Source organism: Etheostoma spectabile, chromosome 3 (assembly GCF_008692095.1).
Source record: "Etheostoma spectabile isolate EspeVRDwgs_2016 chromosome 3, UIUC_Espe_1.0, whole genome shotgun sequence".
Classification (NCBI taxonomy): Eukaryota; Metazoa; Chordata; class Actinopteri; order Perciformes; family Percidae; genus Etheostoma; species Etheostoma spectabile.
Genome location: NC_045735.1, coordinates 491,737 through 498,482, shown reverse-complemented (window position 1 = coordinate 498,482; position 6,746 = coordinate 491,737). Strand labels below are relative to the sequence as shown.

The window sequence follows — 6,746 nt, the reverse complement described above, 5'->3', positions numbered from 1 at the left end:
GAATCTTCAAGGTAAGAGACCCAGAGTATTTGCAATACTAGATTAAAGTCCACACACACAAACTGTTGGCCTTCTGCACAGGACAAGAAGGCCATGCTCTCCTTCACCACTGGGTCTCATGAGTCCATGTTCAGTGCAAATGGCATTAATGGAGATATGAATGTCACACTGTGGCCACTACAGGTACTGCAGCATGATTTAACTTAACCAAGCATTAGATGAACTATTAACATTGTTCCATTCCAAGTAACCAAAGGTTTCTCTCTTCCAGAATGGCATCCTGCACTACTGTGGCTTCCAGGTTTTGGCTCCTCAGATCTTCTGGGCTCCATCTTACGTTCCTTCTGAGGCACGCAGCACAATGCTGGAGGGCTGGCGTATGCGACTGCAAGGCCTCCTGGGAGAGAAACAACTTTCCTTCACTCCATTGGACTGCTTTGATGGAGAGAAGGGTTACCAGCTGAAGCCTGAGGTCCATGAGAAGCAGGCCACCAAGGAGTTTGGACTGACAGTGGGGATCCACCTTGGAAAGGTGATCCCACCCAACAGCCAGATGAAAGCTGGAGTCTGAAGACTGCCTGGTCTCATGAGTGTTGGGCCTGTCTTACGTGTATGATGGAAAAATAAAGGTTTAATTATGTTCTGACTTCTATGGAGTACTTGCTGTATGTCATAATTCCACCCTCAAGGACTGGTTCCTTAATCATTTGTAAAGTGGTCAACATTTCCACTATATGGATCATGTCATTCAGCTTTGTGGCAATGTACAGTAAATTTGCTATGACATGTAGTAGGCCACATAACCTCCACACGCTGGATGACATCTTGGCACAGACTATACTGTTGTCTTTGAATTTACTACACTGATATGAACCCTACCCTTTCCAGGTTCACCCTTTTGTCTCACCCATTTAATAAAATTCATGGGTAGGTCTGACTTTCAATGCAGATGATGCCAGCTCTTTAAACCTTAAACTTGTGCAAACATTTGGACTTTAGTGGCCTATTGACTTAATTTTAACTGACTTTAGTTTGTATTTGCAGCTCCTTTCTCCAGAAAGGAAGCCTTGTTTTGACCTGGGAGAAACTCCCTGACCGCTTTGATGGGGAGGTTTTCAAGCTGAAACCTTAAGGAGTAAGCTCACAGGGGGAACCCCTTCTACCCAACAGCCAGACTAATAGTGTAATGAGTAAAACTGCTCTGCCAGCAAGCACCTTATGAAACAACCTCAAGCATTGTCATCCTATAACAGTCCACGGTGAAATGGAGCGATTTTATTAGTCTACGGCCCAGTCGATGCTAACTTAGCTAATGATGCTATCATGAGTCAGATTTTTTTTTTTACACCGGTCATCCGTGAAATCATCCTCACATCTTGGAGGGGCGGAGGGCCGCTTTCCCTCCCTCGTGGTCGAGACGGGTATGGCTGCAGCCTGGAGCATCCCATCTCGTCCGTCCCGTCTCATCCCGGTCCCGTCTCATACGGAGGTGTGTCCAACGGTAAAACCAGAGGGTCAAAATCGATCGTCCGAATAATTTTCCAGATGAGTCACGGGTAAATTCGTGACCACATTTGTTGCATCAATTTGAAAACGTTAAAAACTGTTAAATTACCATTTTTGCCATACATAGTTTGCTCTTTCTGAATGTTATGCTTGTGTTGTTCCATATTAACGTGGCTACATCTGATGAAACCTGCATCAGCGACGCAGCCGATTCTGCGACTAACGGCAGGATCTCCTGAGGAGGGATAACAATCCACGATCTGCACACACAACAACAAGACTAAATAAACATGTTACACTCTTTCCAAGACTTTTTAATTGTATATTCTATATTGTTTTCACACTTCACTGGGACATTGCTGCAAATAACTGCTTATCAGCATGGCGAGAGCATTCGACTGTAGCTTAGGCTACAGTCGCTGCCTCGGCTGTCGGGTCTCTGGGACCCGGGGCAGAATGCTGTCGGGTCTCTGGGACCCGGGGCAGAATGCTGTCGGGTCTCTGGGACCCGGGGCAGAATGCTGTCGGGTCTCTGGGACCCGGGGCAGAATGCTGTCGGGTCTCTGGGACCCGGGGCAGAATGCTGTTGGGTCTCTGGGACCCGGGGCAGAATGCGGTTGTAGTTTTCTACTACCGCGGCATCGGCCTTCGGGTCTCTGGGACCCGTCCTGCATTCGACTGCGTATCTCTGCTGCCCCGGTCTTGGGCCAGGATGCGATTGTATTTTTCTTCCACAGCGGTTCTATCGTATTTTGTGTTGTATTGTATGAAAGGGGGAAAGAAATTAAAACCAAACCTAACTTAAATCAAAGTTGCAGCTATAGAAGGATTTTTTTAGTTTGCCTATCATCTGCATTTTTTTTATAGACGAACACGTATTTTAAGTGTTTTTATTCATCAGTATGATAGTCTGCATTTATCTTATACATGTTTAGTTTTAAATTGCCGTTACCTAAACAGTAACGGCATCATGCATATGAATAAACTTTCAATATTTTTTTGTTTTTTAATTTAACAGTAACGGCAATCACACAAATTGATAAAATAATTTAAATATTTAGTGTTTTTTCTTTTTTTTACAAGCACCCAGATAGCTCAGTGTGTAGAGCGGGTGCCCATATTAGATGTTAGCTCCTCGATGCGCGGTCTCTAGTCGAATCCGACCTGCGACCCTGTACTGTAAGTCCCTCTTGGTGTTTTTTTTTTTAACTAAACGTTAAACCAAATATTAAAAGTATTTATTCATTAGCATTAGTTGACGCAGGTTTATTTTATTCCAGACGATAGTCTGCATTTTCTTGTGCACCAGAACATCCCTCTGGAAAATTATTCGCGATTTCCGCATTTTTGACCCTCTGATTTACCGTTGGACACACCTCCGTATGAGACGGACCGGATGAGACGGGACGGACGGATGGGATGCTGCAGCTTGCAGCCATATACTCTTGGAGAGGTCCGCTGACACATTGTCTCCAATAAACGTGAGAAATCCTGTTGGCCATAGTCGAGTGTTTCCTCACTGTAAAGGTTATGTATGTTATCGACTCTGGTTTTAGTATTAAAAAAAAAAAAAAATGTGAGCAGCACCGTTAGTCAGCATGGTGTTTCTGTGAAAGACTCCCCTGACTCTGCCGTGTACAACTCATACTTACCTGGCAGGGGAGACACCATGATCAAGAAGGTGGTTCACCCAGGGCGAGGCTTGGCCATTGCACTCCGGCCATCTGACCCCTGCGAATTCCCCAAATGTGGGAATCTCGACTGCATAATTTGTGGTAGTGGGGGCTGCGTTCGCGCTCTCCCCTGATAACAGTGCACAATATCTTCAACAATGATGCCAAAATATGCGTATGAAAACATTTCAAAATCGCAAATATCGGTAAGATTTTCATTGTTCTTTGCGACTAGGTACCTTACAAGATGCAGACAACGCGAATTAATTTTGAAAAATAATATCCTAGGTTGTTTTAAAACATACTATCACTTTTTTAATTATTGAGAAGATGAGGAACAGATGGTCATATTGCCTTCTTCACAGACATATGTATATTAATCCCATCCTGGCTGCATAATACATAGTTCTTTTACTGTAGTAGTAAATAGTACACAGTACTTTTTTATACTCAACATTTGCGAGTAGTTACCTTACAAGATGCACTCACTAGGTGTTACGGCTCTAATTGCTTAGTTAGTAGGCTACAGCTAAGTTGAATTAATTTTGAAAAATGATATTCCATAGGTTTTTTTAAAACATACTATCACTTTTTTATTAATATTTTGGATGATATCACAAGAGTGCAGTGAAGCTAAATTGTTTTTTTCTGTCCGGCAGTACCGGATCAAACGTTCTTTGCTCAGAGGATTGTGATATTCAATAAACGTTTTACATAAGTAACTCACGTGGCATTTATTATTTAACCTAGAAGACTTGACTTCGACTTCTCTTTATGATCCTTTTGGGGTGACTCCCGAAGGAAATGAAATCCAGCAGCAGTTTTAGCAAGAAAGAGAAATTAAAAAATAGTTAAAAAAGACAGTATAAAACAATAAAATAACAATAATGATATAACAACAATAAGAACATTGTCAATAAAACAACAAAGACCATAATTATTATTAAAGTGTCAGTGTAGGTCAGTATTGAAGTGATAAAGTGATAAAGTGACCAGGTGTAATTTAAGTCCAGGTGGTGTATGTTAATGTATGTAGTTCTGTGTATCATGTTTGTACGTGTATGCATGTATGTGTACTGTGTAGGTAGATGTAGGTATGTATGTATGTATGTATGAATGTATGTATGTATGTATGTATGTATGTATGTATGTATTGTCCTCTGCCCTATTTCCTCCTCCCCCCTAGTGAGGAGTTGTAGAAGTCACAGCTTGCTCAACGTGGGTGGAGTCAAACGTCCATGTTGAATTACACACTGCAGTGAGGGGTACCTTCTGTAGCTTCACATGCGACAACATAACTTAATAAAAATGACACATTTTGTTGCCGTTCACAGCACCTTTCACTCATCTACTGTGTGTAGTGCAGTAAATCGAATCGCATCGAGGTGAATGTGTTGCGAATGAAACCGATATTTAAACCGTGAGTGACGATGATCGCGTGGAGAATCTGGTCCTCTCGGCAGACCCATTGTCAGTATCGCTTCTCGGCCTTTTGGCTAAGATCAAGTGTAGTATCTGTTCTTATCAGTTTAATATCTGATACGTCCCCTACCCGGGGACCATATATTAAATTGATTTTTGGAACTGGGAGATGGAATAGGGGCTTGTTCCGTCAGCTCCACGCATCGACCTGGTTTGCGTACCCCAGGAACGGTGCACCCCCCTCTTGCACCTCTTCGTGATAATTTAAACCAAAGCTACTTCCACACAAACTTATTAGCAGTTAGATACAGTTAAAATTCACAAGGGTCTCCAACCATTCTTAACATTTAAATGACCCCATTGCGCCCAAATACTCTTTATACCCAGTTTGTCCTGAAAAAGGACGTTCTTATCTTGACTGTAGACAACAGGGTGATGTTGTACAAGCTTTTTTTAATAAATGAATCCAGACGACAATGAAACTGTAAACAAGGCCTTGGGTTCAGATGGGAACAGAGTTCGTATATGAAAGTAACAATGTTAACTTGTGAAATGAGAAAACGTATCCATCCACCACCTTTGTCAGCTTATCCGGTATCGAGTCGAGCGATCCAGAGATGTCAACATGACACACTATGGTGGGGGCAGTAGCCTCAGTCTGTAGAGGTTTTAGAACGCGAACCCCCAACTGCTTAATTAACTAGCATGACTGGCTGTATAGATCCAATGAATTGCTCTGACCCTGCACTACCAACTGAATCACTTCAGTTGACAATGCCTCAGGAGGTTGTACAGTGGTTTTAAAAGTTGCTTGTGGGAGAGCCAGTACTTACTACAGTTTTAGTCTGGCGTTTGGGGAGAAGGGTTCCCCCCCCAGTTCAAAAACCTTTCTAGAGAAAGCACTTTAAGAAATAAACTAATTCAGAGTAAAGTCATAGGCCATTAAGTCCAATTAGTATATGTACAAGTGTAAGGTTTAAAGAGCTGGCCTCTGCACTAAAGTCAGACTCTACCATGATTTTAGTTAAATCATTGGGTACTAAGTGCAACCTGTAAAGGGTAGTAAGTCAGTCCAGAGTTCGCAAGAGTGTGGAGGTCATGTGGCTTAATACATGTCATGGCACATGGACTGTACATTTACAAAGCTGAATGACCAAGCTGGTGAGTAGCCTACCACCAAGAGCCATATAGTGCAAATGTTGACCACTTTACAATCGCAGAAAACCAGCCCTTGATTGAGAAAAACATCAAGTACTTATAGAAGTCAGAACATAATTAACTTTATTTTTCCATCATACATAGACATGCCCAACTCATGAGACAGGCAGTCTTCAGACTCCAGCTTTCATCTGGCTGTTGGTGTATCCCTTTCCTAGGTGGATCCCCACTGTCGTCCAAACTCCTTGGTGGCCTGCTTCTCATGGACCTCAGGCTTCAGCTGGTAACCCTCTCTCCATCAAAGCAGTCCATGGAGTAAGAAAGCGGTTTCTCTCCCAGGAGGCCTTGCAGTCGCATACGCCAACCCTCCAGCATTGTGCTGCCGTGCCCTAGGAACGTAAGATGGAGCCCAGAAGATCTGAGGAGCCAAACACCTGGAAGCCACAGTAGTGCAGATGCCATTCGATGAGAGAGAGAGAAACACAATTTACTTGGAATGGACAATGTTAATAGTTTCACTAATGCTTGGTTAAGTTTCAATCATGCTGCATACCTGTAGGGGCCCAGTGGTGACATCATGTCTCCATTAATGCATTTGCACTGAACATGGACTCACTGAGACCCAGTGGTGAAGGGCGAGCTGGCCTTCTTGTCCTGTCAGAAGGACAGAGTTTGGTGTGGACTTAATCTAGTATTGCAAATACTCTGGGTCTCTTACCTTGAAGATTCCCTTGGCTGTAGCGCTTATCTGGTGAGACGCATAGCCCATGAGTACTCGGTCGTCCGCCCTTCATGATTGCAGAACAGTGAACCAGTACATGGGAATGAGAAATAGGGCTTAGAGTTAAATTCATTTAACATGAAGTTCAAGCAACATTCTGTCACCAACCATTACCTGAAAGATGGATAGGGGTCAGCCTGAGTGAGTTTACGTTGTTCCTCTTGATTGTCAGCACACAGTTTTCCTTCCTCCCAGCAAGTTTATTC

The 6,746-nt window shown here is 43.0% G+C and overlaps 2 non-coding genes and 2 pseudogenes across 2 annotated transcripts; 3 read left to right on the top strand and 1 right to left on the bottom strand.

Annotated features, from left to right (window-relative positions):
• The window catches only part of LOC116680634 (NAD(P)H dehydrogenase [quinone] 1-like), a 39,586-nt pseudogene extending 39,000 nt beyond the window's left edge, over positions 1-586 (top strand).
• Positions 587-3,150: 2,564 nt separating this feature from the next.
• On the top strand, positions 3,151-3,312 carry LOC116687181 (U1 spliceosomal RNA). Its single transcript, XR_004331494.1, has one exon. It is a non-coding gene; the product is annotated as a U1 spliceosomal RNA (small nuclear RNA).
• A 1,343-nt stretch (positions 3,313-4,655) lies between these two features.
• Positions 4,656-4,843, top strand: LOC116687169 (U2 spliceosomal RNA). Its single transcript, XR_004331483.1, has one exon. It is a non-coding gene; the product is annotated as a U2 spliceosomal RNA (small nuclear RNA).
• Positions 4,844-5,932: 1,089 nt separating this feature from the next.
• LOC116680618 (NAD(P)H dehydrogenase [quinone] 1-like) lies at positions 5,933-6,553 on the bottom strand (annotated as a pseudogene).
• Between the last annotated feature and the right edge of the window lie 193 nt (positions 6,554-6,746).